Here is a 25800-nt window from a genome sequence, read left to right as displayed (position 1 = left end):
CTGCCCCTCCCTCCTCTCCCTCCGGGCAGATGGCCGCTCTGAACCGGTCCACTATGGGACAGGAGCTGGACCCTGCTTCGTAGGATGGGCAGACACAGCCCCCGCCGTGTCCCTGGCCGACCTCTTTCTCGGACCTATCAGCGAAGTCACTCCGTGATCTCATCTTGCGCCCAAGGTCCTGTGAGCCCAGGCCTGTGAGCCCAGGCCCCGGGAGGGAGCGCTGAGGTCTTAGGTGGCGCCTGCGCCCTGCTTCTGATTACCGTCCAGGCACCTTCTGAGAGTCCGCCTTGTTTCCCTGCCTACGGTCCTTTGCCATCTTGGGGTCAGGGAGGGCTAAGAGTTTGGGGGTCCTGGCTATTCACAGGCGCAGAGTGATCCCAAGAAGCAACCAAAGTTGCACTGGCTTGAAGGGTGCGCGGGGCGCGGGGCGTTCCGTCTTGCTTCTGCCTGTGGGGTGCGGTGCGGTGCGGTGCGGTGCGGCCTTGGGCTCCTCATCCCCCCAATCAGAGTAACAGCAACATGGGAAGCTAAGAAACGAGCTGCCGGAGCACAGGCCCCAGGTCTCAGGGCCTGACACCTTATTGATGGTGTCACTGGGCTAGCGTGGGACTGTTTTGCTCCCCACAGTTGCTCCAGGAGCCGGGCTGAGGGCGACTCTGCCATCTTTGTGGCTGCACCTGTGGCATCCGAGTGAGTGCAGGAGGGGAAGCGGGAGGAGGGAAAGCCACACCGACACTCCGTCCGTCCTTCAGCTGGAGGACTGCGATCAGAACTGTCCCCCGAGGCTGGGAACGTTAGGAAGTGTGTGGACGTTTGGTGGCCACCGTGGCCACCCATTTCCATGGGCCGGGCGAGGACTCGGATGATGCCTTGGAGACTTGTAGCGCAGACCGGCCCGTCCTCAGCCCTCAAAACCCGGGGCTTCCTTTCCAGGTGATTCCTGAGGTGGGCTGCTCTCCGGCGAGACTGTGGATTTGGAAGTGATTATTGCGCCTGTCATACCCTGGAGTGCGCGGGCCCTGAGGGCCGTCAAGGTCAAGGGCACCGCCAGGCTCTTGACCTTCCGCCCAGCGCTCTGCGACCTCCTTTGGCTTATTGAAAATCGACTGAGAACTTTTTTCCAGAACTTCTTCCAGGATCTGCTCCTGCTCCTGCTTCCGCCTCCCCGGCTCCAGTGGTGTGGGCTGGAGGAGGCAGGGAAGGTGCAGGAACTTTCTGGAAGCGAGATGGAGGGATAGGGGCCTGAGGTGAGAGAAGTCATCCTCTCAGATATTCTTAGTGGCAGCCACAGGAATTCGCCCCCATCCCCCCCCACTGCCTTGGGAACAGTGTTGGGATGGCCACCAAAGCACAGGTGGGGTTCTGCAGCTGTGGGTCGGCACCTGCAGCCCGGATGGTTCTTTGCCCTGTGGGATTGGGCAGCGAGTGGCGGGAGCCTGAAGAGACTTTCAGCCCTTCTTTCCTGGTGCTGAAGCAGGGCCAGGTGCAGGCGGGGACCCTGGCGTCCAGCTCTCTCTGAGCCGGCCTCGTCTCTCTGCAGAAGGGCGCCGTGGGGAAGGTGGGCGGCGACTGCAGCCCCTGGGGCGGTGTTGGGTGTCCACTTGGCATGAACCTCCTCTCCACCTGGGTCATAAGGAAGAGCTGCCCCAGGCAAAGGCATCTCCTGGGCAGAGGCCAGAGGGGCCCAGCAGGGGACTCAGGCCCAGAGAGGTACCGCTCCCCTCCCGCGGCCCAGGCTGGATTGTCCCGTGGAAGGACGTGGCCTCCGTGTGAAGTGGGAGAGGGATTCCGAGCTCACCACCAGGCTTCCTCCAGGCCCGGGGATGCTGTGAGCCAGGCTCCCTGCCACCGCCCGCCCCCCCATGTGGCTCCTCTCCTGCTGGGACAGATTGCAGTGTGCTCTGGCTGGCCAAGTGTGCAGAGCTCCTGGGGAGCAGGCCCACGGCCACCTGCTGCCTGACATTTAGGGTTCCTTCCAGCAGGGCGGCCCGCGCTGTCAGGGCTCCTGGGCTCTTTGGTTTTTGTTTTTTTTTTTTAGCCTGGGGTGGCGGTGGGGGGAGTGGGGTGCTTTTCCAGCCAAACCGGAATGCCTCCGATGGGCCCCGGGCTGCCTTCCTCCGCCTGGCCATGGTGGACACTGGTCCCCAGGGACAGTGAAGCCCCCCACCGAGCTGCGGGCAAGGTGCTGAGGAGACAGCCGGACTCCTGATTCCCGGGAAGCACTGAGACCAGGGATGACTGGGACTCGGGCACCGTGGGTCCCTCAAATACACCGCAGTCAAACCCGCACCATCTGGGCTTCTGCAGCCCCCAGTTGGGCAGCCCTCAGAGGCCGGGCATGGGACATTCCCAGGCCGCTGTGACATGGTGCCACAGATTGGGTGAAAACCACGGGAATGTCATCCCAGAGACCCGGAGGCCAGGACCCTGCAGTCAGGGGCAGACAGGGTCTCTCTGGCAGCTCTAGGGCGGCTCCCTGCCCCCCTCTTCCTGGCTTCCGGTGGCTCTGCTTTCCTTGGCCTCTGCAAGTGTCCCTCCAACCTCTGATCCCCTCTTCCTCTGTGTGTCTGTCTCTCATCCTAACTTGATGACATCTGCCAAGACCCTGTTTCCAGATGAAGTCACATTCACAGGTACCGGGGCTTGGGCTTCAGCATGTCTTTTTAGGGTCCGCACTTCAACCCGTAACAGAGTGACAGTGCTACTGCCCTGTTTATCACCAAGAGAAGCAGTGTAAACACGTGGCGCCGTTTGCCTAAGTTCTTACGCCTACGCCACTAGTGAGTGATTGATAAGTCACCGTCTCCACATTTCAAGTTTGTTTTTGTTTTTTTTGGTTTGGTTTTGTTTTTAAGGGTACCAGGGGTGCTTGCCACTGAGACACATCCCCAGCCCTTTTTATTTTTGAGACAGGGTCTTGCTAAGTTGCTTAGGGCCTCACTAAGTGGCTGAGGCGGGCCTCAGACTTGCAATCCTCCTGCCTCAGTCTCCCGAGTTGCTGAGATCACAGGCGCGCACCACCACATCCAGCTACATTTCAGTTTTTTTCTCAGTCAAGCGGGGAGTGTCTGCACCTCCCGTAGCCCGGTTTTTAGCGTCAAAGGAGATTCATGTCTGTGTCAAGCACATTTTGCCAACAGCGAGGCCCTGGCTGGTTGCCGTTATTAACCATCTTTGCTCCATCCCCATGGTCCCAGAGAAATATCAATGTATAGGAACTAAAAACCCATTGGAAATATATATGTTTTCTAGAAAAAAAAATTATTTGAAAGGACTGACTGAAAGTCCCCATTCCCATCCTCCCACTTGTCTTCCTTGGTATTTATCGCGGGTTTACCGTGAGCCTCAGAAATCAGTGCAACTTGCAAAGACGGGGCTGCTTTTCCCAGGGGCAGCTGCCGGGCACCTCTGCAGCCCTGAGGGGGCTTAATGGTGACTCTCAGCCCCAGAGCCCACCTTCAGGGGCCCAGGAGGGCTTGGGCGCCCAGCAGCAGAGGCTGGTGGACAGGCGGCAGCCCCACGTGGAGCGGAGGCCCGGGAGCCCCCCACCATCCAGGGTCAGGCCTGCAGCTTCAGAGGTTCAAATCCCAGTTCGGTTGGGACCGTGGTCACCGCTTTGACAAATTACTTTCTGGGGCCTCCGTCTCAGCTCAAAGGGTCCTGTGTACTTGGTGGTGACGCGTGACACGTTCCTTCTGTATCAACACGGACACACCTGCCTGGCTTCAGGTGTCCCCTGTCTCCAGCGGCAGCCCCCAGCAAGGATCTGAGGGCCAGTAGCTCATGGTTGAGAAAGAAGAGCCTGCTGTGGGCCGCTGGGCAGTCCCCTGAGTGGTGTCAAGCTCAGGCCATTGACTGACGCTCTCCGGCCTTTTCCTGGCCCTGCCCTTCCCCGGTTGGTCCGCACAGACCAGGTCTTGGCCTCTGCGACTCCGGGTCGTGGGCCGGGGCGTGTGCAGTCTGGGGGAGCCGGGGTCAGGCCCTGGGGAGGGAGGGCAGGGGCCAGGTGGAGGGCGACTCCATCCTGATGTTGGGACCAGGGGTTGCGGTGGCCCTTTTCTGCTTCCCAGGGGTTCTTGCTGGGAAAGCAGGCTGCAGAGCCAAGGTCCACCATGGCCTCTCAGGCGCCTGAGGCTTGGCCTGCGTGTCCTGCAGGGCCCCGCTGGGGGTCCCTTGGTGCTGTTAGGGGGCAGAGCTGGGCCAGGGTGGGGCCTTCCCTGTCTGTGTCTGGAGACCGGGTGGGGGTGTTGCTCCCAGGAGGCCCGGGACCGTGGGATAAGCACAGAATCAGAATGGAGGGGGGTGCTGGGCTGCAGCCCCAAGTCCCAGCCCCACTGCTCTTCAAATGCTGGAGTAGGGGGCACTGGACTGGGAGTCCTAGACTTCCAGCCTTGGACGTGATCCTGTTAGGCTCTGACAAATGCTCAGAGCCCTGTGAGCTTCTGATGCCGTTCCCTGTTGGGGTAGTGGGGGGCTGATGGTTCTTGGGGTCTCCTTCCTGCTCCAGATCCCCTGGGTCTCCCCTCGGAGTCTACAAAGGGGAACAAGACCCCCAAGGCTCACATCCCTGGAGACAAGTGCTCAGAAAGGCCAGGTGTGGCCGCTGGTGGGAGAGGGGGTTGCTGAAGTAGATTAAGAGTAGACAGGGGCCCTCCGTCCCCAGGAGCTTCAGTAGAGGGGATGATACGCGCGACATTTCCTCCCTTTCATTTGATAATTTTTCCTTCTCAAAGTAATTTGAAGAAAGAAAAGTGTCTGATGATTTGTTGCACAATGAGCTCAAATAAAAATATTCTTTTAAAAATGTGGTTGCTATGTAATTGAATTTAAATAACAGGCAATTTTTGTTTCTAGGTAGCCCGGCCACTCACCAAGGTCTATTCAAACCTGTTTGAGAAGAGCGTGTGTGTGTGTGTGTGTGTGTGTGTGTGTGTGTGCGTGTGTGTGCGCGTGTGTGTTTGTGTATAAAGAAAAAGGGCCTCACTAATAGTCTTTGGGGGAAAACAATAATAATGATAATGATATAGTTAAATAAAATCGCGTGCGGGAGTTCGGGCACATTTCTGGGACTACCGTTCAATACCCGCTAGAAGAAAGCCATCCGGGGGTAGCTGTAGGGCTGGGCGGGCATCTCGATGCCAGGGCACTTCCCGGGCATGTGCAAGGCCCTGCCTGGGTTCGAGCCCAGCACTGCAAAGTCCTGGTGGCTGTAAAGTCCTGCAAAGTCCATGTTAACGGGGGCTGTAAGCCGAGAAGCAAATTTTAGCTTCGAAGTCCCCTGGACCTGGGTTCCAATCCTGCTCAGCCCCTCGCCCGCTGCATCCGTGATACAGAGCAAGTGATCTACCCATCTCAGCCTCCGTCCCCCACCTGAAAACAAAGGACCGCAGAGAGAGGGTCAAGCGCTTCACCCGACGGGGCCAGGGAGCCCCAGCCCAGGCTCCCTCAGAAACTCGGGTGGCCCATGAGGACGCCAGAGCCACACGCACTCTGTGTCACTGTTGCCCAGTGGTTCACAGGAGTGGACTGTCACCCCACTTTACAGAACGGGAGCCTGAGGCGCTGAGGTTATGGAGTCGGGGGCTCGTCCAGCAGGCGGAGGGGACCTGGGACACTGGACAGGTGCCTCTGAACCGGCACAGGCCAGGCCCTCTCTTGGAAGGGGACTTTTTCTGAGCTCTGTGGTGGAGAAGCGGCCTTTCTCTATTCCCTGCCCCTCCCCCCCCCACTGCAGACCTGACCGGAGGCCGCGCCCCGTCCATCCGCCAGGGGCACCACTGACTTCTGGCCCTGCCCCACCCCTGGTCGTGCCCACCACAGGATCCGCTCAGGGCCCGGGCTCCCACCCACTCAGGTCTCAGGCCCCTGTGTCCCTCCCTCAGGGCCACCTCAGGACTCAGTGCTTTTGTGCTCTAGGTGTCACTTGGCGGGTCCCAGGTGCCTCACGTGGTGACTGGGGCTTGGTGCCACCGAGACATGCGATCCCTCCAGCATCGGGGCCCATCCTTCCCACCCTGCCAGCTCTGGTGGCGGGGGTCCTGCTGGAGGACGCGGGGCCTAGCAGGCCCCACCTCCCCGGGGCAGCTGCTGTCTTTTCCCTGCAGAGGGACATGCTCCCTGCCCTCGCTCTCCTGGGGCCACCTGCTGAATCGCCCCACGGGACTCGGAGGGACTCAGAAAACAGCCAGATCCTGGGCACTGGCAGGGCCCTGCTCCTGTTCAGCCACGCCGGCCTCTCTGTGGTGAGCAGGGGCAGCGCCACCCTCCCGTGCCCCAGGCAGGACTCGGAGCTGCGGCTGACCTCTGGACACACAGGCCGCTCGTTGGATGCTGCTGGGCCCTGCCTTGGCCTTAGGGAGTCACCGAGAGTCCTGTGGGACGTAAGGGGGACCTTGAAGGGAGGATGACCATGTCTTTGGGGTGAGGAGTGGCAAGATGAGACCAAGCCCTCACCATGGATTTGGTAAGCACAAGAACGAGCCCTGTGGAGCGGTGGTTAGCGCTGGGCACTGTGGTGCGGTGGTTAGCGCTGGGCGCTGTGGTGCGGTGGTTAGCGCTGGGCTCTAAGGCCAGGCCATGGTGGGTGGAATCCAGCCCCGCCATGGTTGGTGGGAGCATGGCCTACTAAATCCCTCATCCTTGTGAAGCCTGGTGTGCAGTGGCCAGGGGCAGGGATATCCAAACATCTGGAATGTTCTGCGGGGCCAACGGGGCCTCCCTGTGAACTGCAGGGTCCTCAGGCATTGGAGGCTCCATGGGACCCTCTAAGTCGGAGCTGGGAATTCCCCACACTTTGAGTGGATCATTTTCCCGTCACACCTGTTCTGCCATTTCCTGTGGCAGCCGAGGACGCCCCAACCCTGCAGCCATCTGGAGAGTCCCACCCCAGGGGGTGGGCGGGCACCCGGGCACCCACACCTTCCTCTGCCTCACAACTCGGCCCCCGCCAGGACTCTGGATGGAAGATCCAGCCGCTCCCGAGGGCGGACCCAGTTTGGGGCACATTCTGCTGACCGTGGCTTTGGGAAGGCCGAGTTGCAGATGTTGGGGAACGTTCAGTTCTTACAAATTAAAAAATAAAGTAGTTTCTAGCACCGAGTGAGGGGAAGAGAGCAAGAGGGAGCCATCTGGCCTGGTGGAGGGGGAGGAGGCTGCTTGGCTTCCATTTGCAGCAGAAAGCGCTGTGAGGGTTGGCGATGTTAATAAAGACAGGGAGTGGGGAGACAACAGGGACCAATGGGGACACCCCACGGGGCCCTCCCTGGCTTCAGTGCATTATCACTTGGGAAAAGGGCGATTTTGAGAAGTGTCCCATCACCCACTCCAGCGGCACGGGGCTCCCCACAGCCCAGGTCAGCTCAGGAGCCAATTGCTGCTCTCTGCCAAGGCCAGGGGCAGCCGCCCGGCCAGCTCCACTGCTGACTGCTTCACTGGGGAGAAGCTAAACAGATGGGACTGGCTTGAGACGAGCAAGTCCCCGGCACGTCTCTGACTTTTCTGGGGGTTCCTAATTGGTCCTGAGAAACTCCATGGCGTGGGGAAAGAGTCCTGGATTAGAAATGGGGGTGTCTGTGCAAGTCCCAGCCTTGCTGCTCCGAGCTGGATGACCTTGGGCAAGGCACTAGTCCTCTCTGGGCCTGTCCTCTGCAAAACCCAGGGCAAAACAAAACAAAAAGTACACAAACAGAAACGCCCCAGGGCAGAGGCAGAGGACCTCCCCAGTCCTGCCCGGGTTGGCCCGAGGAGCCGACTTCAGGGAGGGGCCAGCGGGGGTTGGCTTCTTTTCCCTGTTTCTCGTAAAACCATCCTGGGTGTGAGGAGGCCGAGCCGCCAGAGGAAACGGGTTCCTGGGCCAATGCTGACTCTCGAGAGCAGCCTGAGGACCTGGCCGGCTCGGGCTTTTCACCTCCGATCCACAGCTGATTGATTGGTAGGGTCTGTCTCCTCGGGGAGGCGTGCCAACATCCATTATTGATGTCTGCTGTGGTCAGAGGCGGGAGCGCCCAGAGCCGCAGAGATGGAGGTGCTGGGACCTGGATGCTCCGTCTCTGATCTGGGGATGGAGGACCTCGGTGATGGCCCTCAGTGGGGCTGCTCTCCATGATGAACCCCTCGGCTGGCTCATCCCTACACTGCAGGGCATTGGAACCTGCCTGGCCGAGCTGTGTGAACCTGTGGAGTCCAGTCAGCTCCTAGGGACAGGATCTGGCCAGTGGCAAAGTGAATGACCCCTGACCTGGTTTAGGTAGGAGGCGTCCCCGAACCCCTGTGTGGGACAGTGCCCGACGCTCAGAGGGGAACAACTGGGTCAGGAGAGCTACGACCTGAGTGGGGTAGGGACGGCTGGACAGAGTGGGCACTGGGGCGTGTCCCTGGGGTCCCTGGTCAGTGGAGTCCTTTCTCTGGGCTCGCTGCTCCCTGGTGCCACCTCCTCAGCTGCGTTCCTCCGCCCTCGGGACCATCATGTTCGTCACCCTGGGCCCAGAGCCGTGGAGTCGGCCAACCTCAGACTGAACCTCTGAAACCACAGCCAAAATGGGAGTCTCCCCCTCTGAGTTGTCCTCGTCAGGCCTTTTGGTCATGGCGACGTGAAGCCGCTAAGACCCACACTCAGGCCCAGGAGGCCAAACAGCGATGAGCGGGCCAGATCCGAGCTGCAGGACTGTTTTGTTCAATGTGCGCGATGTTAAAGCCTGAACTTGACCCAACATGGACCTGGCGGGAAACGCAGCTCAACCTGAGCCCACACACGGAGCCCGCGACCCGCAACTCTGCTCTCAGAAATCTGCCCAACAGAAAAAGCCATAAATGCTCTTCAGAAAGCATGTGTAAGGACGTCCACGGCTTCATTGCTCCCCACAGGTAATAAATGGAACAATCCAGATGTGAACAGATAGTAGAGTGGGTTAGGGAGCGCTCCCCACTGCGGAATAGTATACAGCAAAGAAAATGGATGAACCCCAGCTGCTGGCAGTGGCTTGAGGGAATCTCAGCACCCCAAGGCTGAGCAGAAGACCCCAGACAGGAAGGAGCACACACAGCAAGATTCTCTTCATATGAAGTTCAAAGTCAAATTTATGGTGGCAGAAGCCACAATGGAAACTACCTCTGGGCAGGAGTTGGGGGTGCCCGGAAGGAGCCACGTGGGCCTCCTGGATGCTGCTGGTCATTCGTGGTGGCACCTGTGTGCTCCTTTTGTGGACAGTTATTGAGTCGAACACCTTCAGGTCCAGGTCCCGTCTGTGACATCCCAGTTTTAGAAACTCTAATAACGAAGTAGAGAACCTGAAAGCTCTTTCTCACCGGGTGGCACAGCGGGCAAGGAGACCCACACGCGGGATTTCTGCTTTTCTCCACAGAGGAACGTTCTGGAAGCCTGGAGCCCCGTGTGGCACAGGGGGTTGGGGGGAGCAGCACGGTTCCCTTTGGGGTGAAGCCTGTTGCCACTCCCCCGTTTTGCTTCCGGGTCCTTGTTTGGACTTGGAATGGGGACACGTGACACAGTGCTCCCTCCGGGACTTCCAACCTTGTCAGAGAGAAAGGCTTGCAGTGAGTGTCGGGTGAGCTGGACAGACGGACACAAGGACGCCTGGACGTGCGGGGCTCAGGGCTCGCTGCACCTGAAGGCGCTGTTTGGTGACTTTGGTGAGTTATTTAGTCTCTGGGCCTCAGTTTACCCCCTGGAAAGCCAGAAGAGCAGCCCCTACTTCAAAGAGCGCCTGAGGGTGGGGGGATGGTGGCTGGGAGGTGCACAGCCCCCTCCCGCCTGCAGGGCCTGGGGGCTCCCTCCCCGGCCCAGGAGCGGCCACCCCGGCACGGCACGCCCTCTCTGTGCTGTATTGGGGTGGGACGTGGAAACCTGGTCTCTGTGGCCCTGGCGTCGCGCCCCTCCCTGGCCCCCCCGGGCACCCAGAGCTGGTCTGCATCCCCGGGCAGCACCTTCCTGTCAGGGGACCCAGCTCCTGCAGCCCATCCTGCGGGTCTGGTGGGGATGCCAGGCCTGCTCTGCGGCCAGCGTCTGCCTGGCCTCTTGCTGGCTCCGGGGAACACGCCACTCCCTGGCGCCTGCCTCCCCCTCCCCCACAGCTGCCAGGAGCGGCCCTGCCCGGGCGGATGGCCGTCCACGTCTCTGCTGTCCCTCCCAGAAACCAGGGAGCGGGGAGAGAGGGGGAAGGTGAGGTTCCTCTCTAAGCCTCAGTGGTCTTATCTGGAAAACGGGAGGGGACTGTGCTGGCCTGGCTCTCCACCTGTGCCTAGAGTCCTGACAGTGGCCGGGACACTGCCGCTGCCGAGCGATTGCTGTGAGCCGGCCCCGGGGCTGGACTCGGTGGGAAGGATGTGGTTTGAATCCGCCTCTTGGTCTCGGACAATCTGTTCCCACTTACTCCACTGTGGGAACTGAAAATGGCCCAGACCTGTTCCTCTGCCCCCTCCCTCTCCCCTCTTCTCCTAGCACACGGGTTTCTCCTCACTCACACCACTCTTGCACACTCATCCTCACTCCTTTGCTCTGCCAGGCGGAACCTCAGGTGGCCCCCAGATCTCCCCTTCTGCCTCAGAGGTCTCAAGGGTGCACACTCATAGACCTGTTTGCACACTCATTCTCACACCGGACTTCCCTCCCTTATCCCCGGCAGAGCTGGTAGGACAGGAGAACTCATCTCACTCTGCCTCTTTTACCAACAGGCTCTATGGCTGCGTGACATGGACCAAGTCACTCAACCTCTCTGGGCCTTGGTTTCCTTGCTCTCTGTACATTTAGAGGGGTCATTGCTTTCCGGCAGGATGTCGCAGATGCTCTGAGGCAAGGTTCCTTCGGCCTCTGACATTCCCAGGCTCTGCCAATGGGTGGACTTGATCTCATTAGGCAGACTGTGTGCCACCTGGATCCCCTCCTAGCCTTCCCTGGGTCTGAAGACGCCATCTCATTTCAAGGTGGAAATTAACTCAAGGTCGGGATGAAACTGGAAGGTCAGGTGGTGATTCATATAGACCCCCGAGGTGACGAGGCGCCCCCTGGGTCTGTCCCTGCTTCCTCTCCATGCCCCCTCTTCCTTCCTCGCCGTGGGCTGTTCTGGCTTCTCAGGGGGTAAACCGAGGCCGGCCGAAGTGTCAGGGGAAACAGACGCAGCGTCACGTGGCGCCCCTGCTGGTGGCGGGGATGGGCAGGGCTGGAAACGCAGGGGCCCGGTGTCCTGCCCAAGCCCAGCAGGAGCTGGCGCATTTGGGTGTGTCCTCTTCCCGGCACGTTCCAGGGACAAGGGCTGGACCTTACTGAGGACTGACCGCATGGCGCCCTGTGGACTCCTTGTCACAGCCCGGCAGGTGACATCCAGGCCATCTGTGTAGGACGGCACTCTGGAGCCTGGGCCCACGGTGGATTAGAGCCGGGCTGGCTCTGCACTGGGGGCCGTGCAGTCCTGAGGGGCCCGAAGGGACCCAGCAAGGGGAAAGCCCAGGTCTAAAGCAGGAGTCCGGCTGCAGCCAGCGCTGCTCCAGACCCGGAGCCTGCTGGCCTGAGGACCTCTGCCCGCTCCCTGGCCGCGTCTCTGTTTGTGCGCTGCAGGCGGGACTGGGCTCGTGTCTCCAAGTCCTCTGATGCCCAGGTCCCCCGCTGGCGCCCTGGGAGAGGACCCAGCGGCACAGTCGGCCCCAGGGCTGGGGGCGGGCGCCGTGGCCACTTCTGCGCCCTCCCTGAGCCCGCACCCAGCTTTCTCCACTGGTCTCCGCAGACCCTTTGCTGGGCTGTGGGCTCCCTCCCTGGCACAGAGGGCACCAGCCCAGAGTTAGAGTTCCATCCCTAAGGGACTCGGTCCATGGGCGGCTGGGAGGCCTTCTCATAGGAGCCATTTGGTCACCAGCGCGCCTTGGGGTCCAAACTCCACCGTGCAGAGGACCTGGGAGGGTTTTATCTGGTGACGTTCACTCTGACCTGTGGCCACAGAACTCCAAGAAAGTTCCAAATGGGATTCCCAGTATGAAATTGCCCGAGACGGATCCCGGCTGGCACAGCCAACATGGGGGGAGGGGCTTTGGTACCCGGAGGGACCCCGGGGAACCCCCTTTGACAATCACAGGCCATTAGGGGACATGTAATGAAGCCGAGACCCAGAAGGGGTGGCAGCTGACCCAGGGATCTGAAGCAGGCCCGTGGGCTAGAATCTTCCCATCCGCAGTGACGTTTCCTTTTTATTAGGGGACTCACTGGGTGTCCTCTGGCCGTTGATCTCAGTCTCCTCGGGGTGAGTCTTTGGTACGGGCGCTTCCTTAGTGGCTGACGTTTCCTCTCTTCCCCGGAGTCATAGGTGAAGGATGGATGGATGTTTATGGGCAAAGCAAGAGAAATGGGGCTTTTCCTTTGGAAGCTTGGGAAACGCAGCACTTACCCGAGAATCCCGCTGGGTTTGCAGGTGTTCAGACACCAGGAGGAGAGAGTATGGTACAGAAATAAATATCGGGACAGGGTCAACCCTTACAAGGTGGTGGTGGGGGCCCCCCGGGGGCTCTGTTTGAATGAAGGCCTCTTCTCTGTGCAGCCCCTGCCCTGATTTGGCTTTGCAGACCACAGGGCATTCTTCCTCAAAACCTGGTTTCCACATGGATTTAGCCGGCAGTGACCTGCCATGTGGAGAGACTTCCCCAGAATCAACAGACAGGGGTCCCGGGGGCGGGGTGGGGTCCACGTCGGCTGCATATAAAACACCCCAGCAGAGAATGCAAGCAGCAAAAGATGGGTCTCCAAGGCATCTGGGGTCAAAGTCCCTTCATTTCACAGACAAGGTGGCTCAGAGAAGCTTGGTGACCTCACCAAGGCCACACAGTGAGTTGGAGGCAGAGCCTGTGTCCCCTGGGGTTCCCAGGCTGGGGCCCTTCCCAACACACTGAAGGCAAAGAAATAATGATAGTAAAATCATAATAGAGCAAAGGGTGGTTCCTAAACGGGATCCCAGTGCAGGCAGAGACCGGTCAGGGCTGTGACAGCCTGGGACGTCGTCATCAGAGTAGGTGGAGAAGTGCCCAGGACACTGGCCCATTACTGGCCGATGCCCAGCTGTGCCTGCGGTCTCCGTGTGGCGAGGGGAGGCTGGAGAGCCAAGGCGCCCTGCGGGCTGGCCGTGGGGAGGGACGCGTGAGTCCGATTCCAGGCTGGCGGGGCCTTGGTTGCTGTCAGCACAGGGCGTTCTGGGAGTGGGTGGGGACGCCGTCTTGGCCAAGCCCGACCCTGGCAGCCGGCAGAAGTGTTTATTTCTTCCTTTTCCACTTGGGAGGCAGCGGGCGTCTGGCAGGGCGGGTGAGCGCACAGGCTCTGGGGTTGGTGCGGCTGCCTGGGTTCGGAGGAAGGTTCTTAACCCTTGAACCTGTGGTCTGGGCCACCGCTGTGCTTCCTCCTCCTTACCTGCAGAGTGGAGAGCAACTGACAGGGCCTGGTGGGGCCCTGAGGCTGTAATCCATGGGCAAGAGCTTACAAAAGGGCCTGATGGATGGCGTAGCAAGCAGTTTGCACGGGTGATTCATTTGGGGTATCCTGGGAAGCAGCATGTCTGCACGTTTAAAAAAATAAGGTTTGTCCCTTTTCCTTTTCTGATTATGAAAGTCACACCTACACGTGCCAACAACCTCAAGATAACGTTTGCCTATTTCCTTCCAATCTCCCGGCCCTGTGCTGTGTGTGTGTAGACACAGGTTAAGTAAAATGTAGGAGGTGATTGTTGGGACTGAGCTCTGCCTCAGGCCCATCAGAATGGGGTCCCTCTTGCTAAGGTTCCACACCAACCCCAAACCCGGCTGCTTATCGACGAGATCTGGTCTTGAAAGAGATCAGGTGCAGGATGACAGCAAAATCCCCAGACGGGCTACCATTAGGCCGCAGGGTAAGGAGAGTCACTGGAAATAGCTCATCTGCTGTGGTCCCTGCTTCTGCTTCTGCTGCACCTTTCCCACCGTCAGAGCCCCCTCCCCACCTCTGCCCAGTGAGAGCCTCCCATTTTGTAGACCGGGGCCGCCCGGTTCATGAATCGCTGATGAAGCCGATTAGATTTAAGATTCCACTTTGTGAAACTGTGTTCTTTGACAGTGGTGTGTGTGTGCGTGCGTGCGTGTGCATGCGTGCGTGTGTGTGCGCATCTGCATCAAGAGAGATGTATCGAGAGACGTGAATTGTCGGTAAAATGGAGAAAAAAATGAAAACCAGGACTCGCTTATAAATCTAGAATGTGGGTCACAGGCTGACGTCAGTTATGACGGAGTCAGTCCCGTGTCCTGAGAAGAATCAGAGGACCAGGGCCTTGGAGGAGGAGGGAGCCCGGAGAGGTGTTCTGGAAGGCCCCGAGCGGATTCTGGTCTGTGCCCTGTATCTGGCAGAGGAACCCTAACCTTGGAGTTGTCTTTTTTTTTTTTTTCTTTGTTAACCAGCCAAAACCCGTGAACAAGGACACATGCCATTTCACACTAAATTGCGCTCCTCTAGAATCCCCGGGTGCTCAGTGATGCTCGGCGGGCCCCAGGAAGATGGTGAGAAGGCTCACCTCCCTGCTCGCCTGATCTCCAGGTCGTGTTTCTTTCTTTCTTTTTTCTTTTCTTTAGGTTTCGGGGATTGAACTCAGGGGCAGTCAACCACTGAGCCCCTGCCCCAGCCCTATTTTGTATTTTATCTAGGTTCAGGGTCTCACTGAGTTGCTTAGCGCTTCACTATTGCTGAGGCTGGCTTTGAACTCGCAATCCTCCTGCCTCAGCCTCCCCATTCGCTGGGATGACAGGCGTGTGCCACTAAGCCCAGCTTCGGATCCTTTTTCTTTCTTTTTTTTTTTTTTTAATATTTCATTGTTTCAGTTGTAGATGGACACAACGTCTCTATTTTATTTTTATGTGGTGCTGAGGATTGAACCAAGGGCCTCGCACATGCTAGGCGAGTGCTGTACCGCCGCTGAGCCACGACCCCAGCCCCAGGATCCTTTCTCTCAACAGAATCTGTGCTATTCTCTCTGATGGTGTCTAAAAGATGGCGCACACCTCACGGCTCACTACATTTTCGAAATCAAGGCTCAAGGAAGAACCGGGAGCCTCCTCCAGAGCTGAGGTGTCCTCTCTGCCTGTCCCGACCTCCTGCCAGGATCCCTAGGCAGTCCCTAGGACTCCCCTGGTCACTCATCTTGCTTTACTGTCATCATCCATTTCCCGCTGGACCCAGGGTTTGGAAGTCAGGGCCTGGCTGCAGGGATCGGCCTCCTGATCCTGAGTCCCAGCATGAAATCCGCGGGCACGTGATTCTCTTCCCAGAAGCCGCGGAGCCAGAGAGCCAGGACGTGAAGGGGCCTGGCCTTTGTCACTTGCAGTCAGATGAGCCGTGCTGCTAGGGACAGGCAGGGGCTCCTCTCTCCAGAACTTCTTGTTCTTTGAGTCAAAGAAGCTCCAATCCCCACCAAGCACGGCGGCCTTTATACCAACCCCATCCCGATTCTGCCATTTCATCCTGTTGGGACACACTTGGTCTCTTCCCTCCAGGGTCTCTCTTGACCGGGCCCAGCTCCCTGGGTTCCTAACTTTCTTTCTTAATCAAGGTCCTTAAGGGGTAAAAAGTTCTTGGCACTCGCTGGGGAGGGCGAGAGGGACCTGAAGGATTGATCTTATGAGTTTTAAAGCCCTCTGCTCCCGCTGAAGGGAAGCCTATCAAAATGCTAATGTCCCCGCAGGCGCCTCCCCAGCATTAGAATATATTTACACGGACTCAAGCAGGGAAGGGGTAGGGAGAGTTGCAGTGCGGTTTGCCGGAGTTAACAGCCCAGTAGAGGCGGCAGCTGCGGTGGCCGGTGGCCGCGGGGCTGGCCCTTCCCTCAACTCCGGTGAGGTTCTTGGCTTTCACTGCCTGGGAGCGGCGGGTGGCCGTGTGGAAACATCTCTACTACCGTCGTGTGGCTTTTTAACACAGCTTCCCTCGGAGGCTGCGAGTCCTTGGACACGTGTTCCAGGATGCTGGAGACCGCACAAGGCGTCCCCGCGGAGTTCAAGGTCTGCACCGTGGAGACACAGTCCAGCGCCAAGGCCAACTCCAGCCCCAGCCAGTCTGTTCTTTAACCAAGTGCCAGGCTGTTCCCGAGGCCCTTGAGACCCCAGGTGTCCCCCCCCACACACACACAGCAGGACACTGCGGTGCTGGCCGCATCCCCCAAGCCAGCTGGACGGCAGGCTGCTGCCCTGGGCAGCTTTGCATGCAAACTAGATCCCAGGCTCTGGCCCTGCCTCTGCCCCGTGTGGCTCTGGGACTGCACTCGGGGCCTGTGGCCTCTGAGCCTCGGTTCCTGCCCTTATCTGTGCCAGGCGCCTGGGCTGTGTTAGAAAGTGTGTCCCTCCAGCAGCGGCTCACCAGCCGGCAGTTCCACAAACCGCTGGGACTCGCCTTGCCCACCTGTGAGATGGGCACGTGGCTAAGACGGCCCTGCAGGGTGGAAGGAAGCACCACGACCTGTGCACGGGAGGTCTGGGGGACCGTCCTCGCCCGCCTCTCCCCCAGACAATGGCAGGTGCTCTCAGGGGGGACCTAGGGGAGCAGGTGGACAGTGCTGCCCAAGGACAGCAGGACCAGGGCTTCAGGGCTCCGCGGGCTCCTTCCTGCTCAGCGGGAGGCCTGGCCGCATCTGTCTCGGGCAGGTACTGGTCGGCGGGCACCGAGATCCAGGCTGGCACGTGCCCGGTGCACAGAAAAGCCCCCAGCAGATGGGGTGCGGGAGGGAGGTAACTGCCGTCAGCCCTTGAGAGTGAACAGCCCCAGAGCCAATTTATGGGGCTGGGACAGTCCCTGCCTTCCCTGCCCAAGTCACCGAGAGCTAATGGCTCAGTTGCTCTGGGCAGACCCTCAGGGGTCTTGCTGGCAGCATCCAGAGCCCACGGCTGAGCTCAGTTACACGTGGGGAGAAACCCCGGGCTCCCCCACAAAACGGGAAAGACCCGCCCCACCTCTTCCCCACTGAGACCCAGGGGCACAATTAGGAGGCTGATTGGGAGTCTCACGCCGGAACGGAGGCTGGTGGGCGGAGCGGCAGGGCGGCTGGGTGGGAAGCCCCGCCCTCTGCCCTCCCCCTCCCCTCCCCCTCCCCCTCCCTCAGGGAGACCAACGCAGGTGGAGAGGCTGGTGCCAGGGAGACTTGGATGCGCTCAGCCTCCGCAGCTTCATTAAGGGCTGCCCGGGGGGTTGTGCGCTGCAGGCGCAGCAGGAACCATCCCAAGCCCCGCCCAGCCCCCCACTGGCTAATTTAATACAAAGCGAAACAAAGCCCTGGCTCCCTGGCTCCCTGGCTCAGCTTTGGAGCCGTAAACTGCTGGAGCTTTTATCTGTCAACAAACAATGCATCCGGCTGGCAGGGCCCCGTCTGGATTCTGTGGCCTGGAACTGCGCACGGGGAGGTGACCGGCTCCAGGCAGGGCCACCTCCAAACCTTCGTGGTCTTGCTGGGGACACTGCCCCTTCGTGGGGCCCAAGAGCAAGAGTTCTTGTGGTCTCAGGACTTGGAAATGTCGGCCTTGCACCCAGGAGGCCGGAAGAGATGTAGGGTGGCGGCTGGAGCGAAAGGGGGAGCCCAGGTGGAAAGAGGGACAGGGAGGAGGGAGAAAGGGGGAGTGTGAGGAGGGAGACAAGTGGACTGAGAGAGACAAGGGGGGACGGGAGGGAGGACTATGGGTGGAAATCAGCAGACCCCAGCTAGCCAGGGGGAGGCTGCACCGCCCCAGCCCTCTCCCTCCCACCTCCACGCAGCTTCCTCCAGGCAGCCTTCCCAGCTTGCTTCGGGCTCTGAAATCCTACTCTTTTGGGACTCCAGGGCGCAGAGACACTAACCCAGTCTTCAACATTATCTGAAAACTTAATGCATGAAATATTCCAAAGTCCAGCTGTTGCCAATTAAATATCGGTTTGTGGATGGGGCGTGGACCCCATGTTCCCTGTGTAGGACTCTCATGGAGGGGGAAAGGGCTCCAAGGAGGAGAGCTGGGAACCACCCATCAGGGCCACTGTGCTTTTTCCCTGGAGGTTTTTTTGTTTTTTTTTTTTTTTAATTGTGGTTAAAAAAAATCATAAAATTTACCATCTTGACTATGTTCAGGAGCACAGTTTAGTGGCATTAAATGCATTCATAATGTCATCCAACCATCCCCACCAGCCTCCATAATAACTCTCTGGTCTTGTAAAATGGGACCTGAGGCCACTCAAGGACACCTCTCCTCCCTCTGCCCCGCCCGGTGCACCTGCTCCGCTTTCCTTCTATACACACACCACACTTTTATCCACTCACCTGTTGGTGGACATTTGGGTTTCTTCTATGGTGCAGATAAGGGTACCATGAACATGGGCGAACAAACATTGCTTTGAGGCCCTGCTTCCAATTATTTGGGGTCTATACCCATGAACGCAGTGGCTGACCCCATAGCAATTCTATGCCTAAGTTTGTGAGGCTCTTCCACACTGGTTTCTATTTCATTTTACATCCCCACCATCGGTGTGCAAGAGTTCCACATCCTTGCCAACACTTGGCATTTTCTGTTTTTCTTTCTTTCTCTCTCTCGTTCTCTCGCTCATGGAAGCCACCCTAATAGGAGTGAGGTATATGTCGCTGTGGTTTGATGTGCATTTCCTAGTATCAGGGAGTCGAACATCTTTACCCGTACTTCTTAGCCATTTGTATGACATTTGTGGAGAACTGTCAATTAACTGTCAAATTTACCCGTAATTTAGCTTTGCTGCTCCTTTTGCCATGGTTGAGTTTCAGGAGTTCCAAATGTGAATTCCTGGTCAGACATGAGTTTTGCAAGAATTTTCTCCAGTTTCACGGGTCTCTTTTTTACTCTGTATGCATTGTTTTTTGTGCACAAATGTTTAAAATTTTTATAAAGTCCATAAAAATTTCTCTCTTTTTTTTTTCTTTTCTTGCCTCTGACCTTGGTGTCATATCTAAGAAATCGTTGCTAAGTCAAAGGTCAAACTGCTGTGGCTGGACTCTCCAGCACTGTGTTGGTTGGAAGTGGCCAAGTGGCCACTTTATCTTGTTCCTGATCTTCTGGGAAAGCCTTTCAGTGTTTCACCGTTCAGCATGACGTTCCCTATGAGTTCTTCATAAATGACTTTTATTATGTGGAGGTGGTGCCTTGGTATTCCTAGTCTGTTGAATGTTTTCCTCATGAAAGGCTCCTCAAGTTTGTGAGATGCTTTTTCTCTGCATCTGTTGAGATGACCGTGTGCTTTCCCCTTCCTCTTGTTAGTGCACGCGTCAAACCATCCTTGCATTCCAGGAACAAGTCCCATTTGGTCATGGTATGGAATCCGTTTATTGTGCTGCTGAGTTAGGTTTTCCAGCACTTTGTTGAAACTTTTGTATCAGGGTTCATCAGGACTATGATGGTCCACACTTTGCAGGTGAATACCCTAAGATTTAGTGGGATAAGGAAATTTCTTTCCCAGTAGCACATGGGCAGCAAGGGGCATAACTGAGGTTTCAGCACAGGCCTGCGGGAAGCAAAATCCTGGTGTCTTAGCCATGGGGTTTGACAATCATTCAATGTGTGGGGCTCCCATCTCCTGACCTGACTCCCAAGTTATGTGCAGGTGGCAGGTCACGTTTGGGGATGAGACTCCTTGTAAGCCCATCCTCACATAACCATCAAAATGGGGCTTAGGAGATCCTGGTCTCTTCTCCAGAGATCCTGATCTGTTACCCATGTTTGAGTTTTGCCCCAGATGGCATCTCTGCAGAGTGGCACAGGGCTTCCACTGGCCGCTGTCTCTCTGCCCTAAACAAGGCAGCTGCCCTGTCCCAGGCCTGTCCACCTATTGCACACAGTTGGCCTGTTGCACCAGATGCCCTGGAGACCAGGACGTGACTCAGACACAAGACGACTTTGGTCTCCGAATCACACTGCTGATGTCTGGTCCACCTGGATCAGCCAGGATAGCTCTGCCCACTCCTTTCTGAGGGGTCATCTTGTGGGTCTACAGGTGGAGCAGGAGGAGCAGGTGGGGTAGTGGGGTGATCTGGGGCCTGTTTGGGCTCTGGGATCTGCTCAGATCCACAGACTCTGGAGGACTAAAGCAAGAACCTCGGTCACTGTAAGCATCACCGTCTCTCAGGGTCTAGTGGAAATTATACGAGGTGTTGAGAGCCACCCAATCCTCCCTGATCCCCATCAACTTAGCCCTGCGTCTCCTACTCAGTGAAATGACTCCTATGAAGGGTCCATTTGTCCCTCCTCTTTCCTCATTTGCTTCCACCTGTCCACCCACCCACCCATCAATCCACCTACTACTCATCCATCCATCCATCTACCTATCCATCCATCCACCCATCCACTCACCCATCCATCTATCCATCCACCCACCCATCCACTCACCCATCCATCCATCCATCCACCCATCCACCCATCCACTCATCCATCCACCCATCCATCCATCTACCTATCCATCCATCCACCTATCCATCCATCCACCCATCCACTCACCCATCCATCTATCCATCCATCCACCCATCCACTCACCCATCCATCTATCCATCCATCCACCCATCCACTCACCCATCCATCTATCCATCCACCCATCCACCCATCCACTCATCCATCCACCCATCCATCCATCTACCTATCCATCCATCCACCCATCCACTCACCCATCCATCTATCCATCCACCCATCCACCCATCCATCCATCTACCTATCCATCCTTCCACTGGTCCATCCATCCATTTGTCCATCCACCCACCCATCCATCCTTCTATCCCAGCAACCAGTGATAACCCAGTTCCTCCTTTCCCTACTCAAGTTCCTGTATAACCCTCTCCTCTACCCACCCATCCGTCTGTCCTAGCCCCTGTCCATCCAGCTCTTATTCACAGAGTCAGGGTGTGAGGCCCACAGACAGAGGATGACACCGTCTCTCTAGGGTCACTTAGAGCCCAGTGGCAGGCAAAATCACACGAACCAAAATATACTATTACCTTTACACACAAATTGTTAGGGGAACCCAGGAAATAATGACACTATGACTGTTGGGGGACTGGGACGGTTTCTCAGAAGAAATCATGAAAGAGTTCTGAAGGATGTGTAGAGTTTGTTCAGTGTGGGGAGGGGTGAAGTTCAGAGTTAGGAAAGGGAAGAGAATTCCAGGCCCAGTGAAAATCAGTGAGGTTGGGCGGAGCGTGGCGGTGGAGTACGTGTGGGTCCAGTGGGCGAGGTTTGGGCGGCCTGTGTGCACTGAGGGTCTGAAGATGGGCCTGGAAGGCAGCTGGCGATCAGATAAGAAAGGTCCTGTGTATTGACCAAGGGAGGCCAGGGAACGCACCGGAGCAGAGGACACACACTGCCCCACTTTTATGGGCTGACTTCAGTGGTGGAAAGGGCAGGTGGGAGGGCACAGAGGCTGCAGCTGGCAGAGCAGCCAGGAGCCTGTCTGTAGCCAATGACGAGGCTGAGCCAGGAAGGAACGGGCAGGAGCTCTGGCCACCGTGATGCACAGGTGACCTGGGAGAATGTGATGGGAGAGAAATAATAGCTGGGAAAACAGAGATAAGTTACTGGTGGGGTGTCTGTTTCCCAGGGGTGCTCTGCTGTGAAAACGCAGCAGGTTGCAGACACGTGTGTGTGTGTGTGTGTGTGTGTGTGTGTGTGTGTGTGTGTGTTCGTGAGGGCTGCAAACAGCAGATCTGACATTGCAGATTCTCATCTGGGCCGCACCCAGGACACGGAGTGGCTCTAGAGCTTTTCGTATAAACTGAGAGCTCAGCCCTTTCTTAGTTTACAAGAAAAGAGAGGAGGGAGACCTCCAACCTGGGATCGGGCCAGGGCCTCTGCGCTGTGCCCCTGAGACTCATCTTCACAGCAAACCTGCAGATCTATGCCTCCTGTGGATGAAGCTGTATTTTGTGGATTTTAAGGCTTTTTTTGTTTGTTTTTTTTTACATTTTAAAATCTCTGAAACCGTGCTGCATCAGACCAAAACTGATATGGTACATAATTAGATTAATTGGCAGTATTAGGCTGCTTAACATGATGGTGTGACTGCAGTCCACGAGGCTGACATCCAGGAGACAGGACACTGCCCTGCCCTGTCACTTTCCCTATATGACCCTCTGATCAGTGAGTTAAGGGGCTGGGACCCAATTTCCCTCGGTCTTTCCACAGGGCCTCTGGTCACCCAGCACCCATCTCCCCTCTGGGTCCTAAATCCCCCCCCCACCCCCCGCAGGGACCTGGGCTGGAGCAGCCAGCACCGGGGCAGAGGGCTGGAAGGAGATCTCAGGAAAGGGGAAGAAATGCCCCGGCCCTGGCTTCCCTCACACAATGCAGATGTGCTTAAATGGGAACCAGGATTAGCGCTGGGTCTGCCTCCTGGCAGCCTGGTAATCACCTAATCCTGCGGGGAGGCAGGATTCCACCCGAACCCAGAGAGAGCAGGAGGCTGGAGAGCGCCAGACCTGAAAAGTAATTTTGTTAGCGACGGGTCTGGCCCACACCTCCTGATATGCAGCCCCCAGCTCCTTCCCAGCGTGGCGGCAGCCTTTAATTTCGTTAATGTGTGACATTCACCCAGGCTGCGGGGCTGACAGGCATGCTTGACATTAATACGCGTCCCGCGTGGTCCCCGGAGCTCATAAAAGCTGATTATCAGTTCTGAGCCAGTAAATGCAGTTCCCAGCTCAGGTGGACCTGAGTGCCTCTAAGATGCCCTGGGCAGCAGAGCAGTGGACACCTGCACACGCCAAGTGACAAACGCCTCCCTCTGCCAGCCACCGCCACGCACGCAGCAGGGAAGTGACCAGGAAAGCCCTTCTGTAGGCAGAGCCCTGGGTCCAAATTTACCACCCAGCCCAGAGGCCCTTTTGCCCTGTGATTTGCATTTGAGGAAGCCACGTGTGGCACCTATGCAAACGAGGTGTGCAGACGTGGGCACCCGATCGTGGCAGCCAGGCCCCAGTGGCCCGGAATGACCAATGAACGGTCAATAGATTTGGTCCACACGCGCTGTGGGATCGTTGCCGCTATGGAAAAGACCCAGGGACATGGGAAGGTTTCCACTCCCGGGTGCCCCAGGCTCATCACCACCGACGCGTGGCACGTAGAGCAAGCGGGCTCAGATCCGGAGGTGGAAACCACGCCTCTGCGGGCCAGGCCCACGTAGGCGCATGCAGACACGGATATGATCGGGTGGGAAAGTCTGCAGAGTCCCATTCCAAAGGACATTCTGCTAAATAGGGTGGGTGGGTGATATGAGAATGATGTGTGTGTGAGGGGGTGGCTGACGCAGCCTGGCTGGGCCACTGAGGCACAGATGAAACGGTGTCCCGCCCTCTGGCCCAGCCCTGCTTCCCCTCTGTTGACCGTTCTGAGGACCTTCCTGTGGGGGCGCGTGGATGTCAGGGACCCCGCTGCAGGGGTGGCCCTGTGGCAGGTTGGCGCCGACGGGTGCTCTGTGGTTTTCACGACTCAGAGAGCCCTGTTTCAGCCTGAGGAACTGGAGCTCCCACACCAGGGTGTGGGTGTTCTAGCTAGAGGCAAAGGGACGCAGGGGACGTGTGGTGTCCACTGTCATCCTGGATGCCGTGGGCTCCCCTGGGAGGACTGGAAATGTACCCCAATCCATGGGCCCTGGGGACATCCCTGGGGGCCGTGGGGAGGCTGGGTGCTGAGGTCTGGCTGCCCAGTCCCCGTCCGCTCTCTGCACCCCAGAGCCTGGGAGCAGAGGCCTGGGGAGTGGGAGCCACAGCTGAGCAGAAGTGGTGTCAAAGCCACAAGCCTCACAGGTCCTGCCTCTCTCCCTTCTCCCTCAGGACCTTATCCTGAGGCCACCAGCAGAAGGAGACCTCGAGGGGATCCTGTCACCTGTGGACCGAAAGGGAAAGAGGCCAATCGGAAGAGGTAGGATCTAAAAACACCGCGGGTGGCATCTTGATTATACAAACGGAACCGTCTCATCTCACAGTGGTGCGCGCCTGTAATCCCAGCTGCTCGGGAGGCTGAGGCAGGAGGACTGCAAGTTGGAGGCCCGCCTGGGCAACTTATAGAGGCCCTGTCTCAAAATAAAAAAATAAAATAAAATAAAAGGGTGGACGATGTAGCTCAGTGGGTTCAATCCCCAGTGACCAAATAAATAAATAAATAACGGGTCCAATCCTCTGTCCTCTTCCTGCTCGGCAAACCCATCATTTCTGAGCCTGGGCTGCGTCACTCCTTGTCCCATCCCTAGATGTCAATTTAGGGAAGGGGACAAAGGGCCAAGAGCTGATGCAGGAGGTGGATCCAGGAGCTTCGGAGGGCCTGGCCCTGTGTCCAGGGCAGCTCCCTTTCCTCCCTCCCCCTCCCACGCCCACCCAGTCCCGGGTCAGAGGAGGAAACCTCCTTAGGGCAGTGCCTACTGCCCCGCCCAGGGTCCCCTGATCGGGTTTAAACGCACAAGGACCAGGATGGCCACCAGATTCTGGGACGCGGCTGGGCACGGGAAAGCCCTGCTCTCTCCCGGCCCCAGGACTGGCCATGAGCTGCGTGGCCTCCCGGGAGGGTCCTGAGTGAGGAACCAGGTGTCCAGCCTCTGGCTGGCCTCGGCCACAGTGTGTCCTAGGAGCCATGTGTCTTCTCCCTGTGAAATGCGGTGGCCGGGATGTGACTGTGTCCCCCTCACGTCCTCCATTTCTGAGGTTCTGGACCAGAGCCGACCAGGAGGAGGTGGCAGGGGTGTGGGAGGGAGGAGGACGCGGAGGGAGGCTGCAGACAGGGGAGGCCGTTGGCAGCTCCTGGAGAGCCGGTTGCCTGCCGTGGAGAGAGCCTGCGGCGCCCGGGCTGTTCCCCTCCTCTCCCTTTGGAGCGGCCGCCGCTGGGGCCGCAGTCCAGGCAGGTGGCCAGCAAAGCAGGGCCAGGCTGAGGTCCAGCGGACGGCGGCCTGTGTGGCTGTCCGTGCCCCACGGCCTCTGGTCCCGTGGCCCGAGGAGCCGGAACCTTAACTGCAGGCCTCCTGGCAGAGGCTGCGGGAGGCAGAGGCCTTGTCACGGGCCGAGTCCTGCCTCCTCTGTCCATCAGAAGGTGCCTGCTGGCCGTTCCCCTGGGAGCCTTCTCCCTGGGGAAAGGATCTCTTTAAACACAGGGAAAGCAGCAGGGGGCAGGGGCGGGGGCGGGGTGTTGCTCTCAGTTTACCTTGAGGAGGGGCCCCATGCCTTAGCCCACCTCTGCTTAACCTGGAAACAGGAAAATGTTCGTGGCAGGGAAAGCATAAAGGTGGCCGTGAAGCAGCTTGCTGGGGCTTTGGAGCCAGGGGACGCAGGCAGGTCCCAGCTCTGCCCCTCAGTAGCTGTTTGACTCAGGGCGAGCGGTCTTCTCCAGCCTCGGTCTTCTCGTCTGTGAAATGGGCGCATGGCACGCGTCTCACCGGGCAGTCGTGGGGGCAAGGTCACCACCGTGGGAAGCCCCCGGTTTGCTTTAACGTGTGGGAGCAGTGTGCCCCTTCCCAGGGTGACCTCCCTGAAGAGGCCCGGGCTCTGGGGATGGTAGGAGTGGGTATTTGTCACCAACAGGGAGGTTGCCATGGGGATGCATACCTCTCTCTGTTCAGGGTCTAAAAAAGGCTGCAAGAGGAGCCTGGCTTATGTCATCTCTGTTCTGACATCCTGGGGCCCAGGGCCATCTTGGGCCTGAAGAGTCTTCCTGGCCTCTACCCCGCAGCTGACACTCGACTCCCATGGTCCCCCCCCCCCCCCGGGAGCGACAACGTGCTCCTCCCCAGTGGGGCCACCTGGGCTTCCCAGAAGTTGTAAGTGACTCCGGGCAGCTCCTGTGCCAGGG

The 25800-nt window shown here is 58.2% G+C and overlaps 1 protein-coding gene across 8 annotated transcripts in view; it reads left to right on the top strand.

Moving 5' to 3' along the window:
* The window catches only part of Tspan18 (tetraspanin 18), a 154105-nt gene that overhangs the window by 4622 nt on the left and 123683 nt on the right, over positions 1 to 25800 (top strand). For 5 of the 8 annotated variants that reach the window (XM_078046182.1, XM_078046175.1, XM_078046178.1 and 2 more), the window contains exon 2: positions 23799 to 23886. The exons of 2 other annotated variants lie outside the window; for them this stretch is intronic. The gene's annotated coding sequence lies outside the window, so the exon portion shown is untranslated. Of the gene's footprint in view, positions 1 to 21468; positions 21488 to 23798; positions 23887 to 25800 lie in introns of those variants that run through there. One more of the 8 variants, XM_078046179.1, reaches the window with a different exon arrangement.

Source organism: Ictidomys tridecemlineatus, chromosome 4 (assembly GCF_052094955.1).
Source record: "Ictidomys tridecemlineatus isolate mIctTri1 chromosome 4, mIctTri1.hap1, whole genome shotgun sequence".
Classification (NCBI taxonomy): Eukaryota; Metazoa; Chordata; class Mammalia; order Rodentia; family Sciuridae; genus Ictidomys; species Ictidomys tridecemlineatus.
This window is presented reverse-complemented; position numbering and strand designations above follow the sequence as displayed.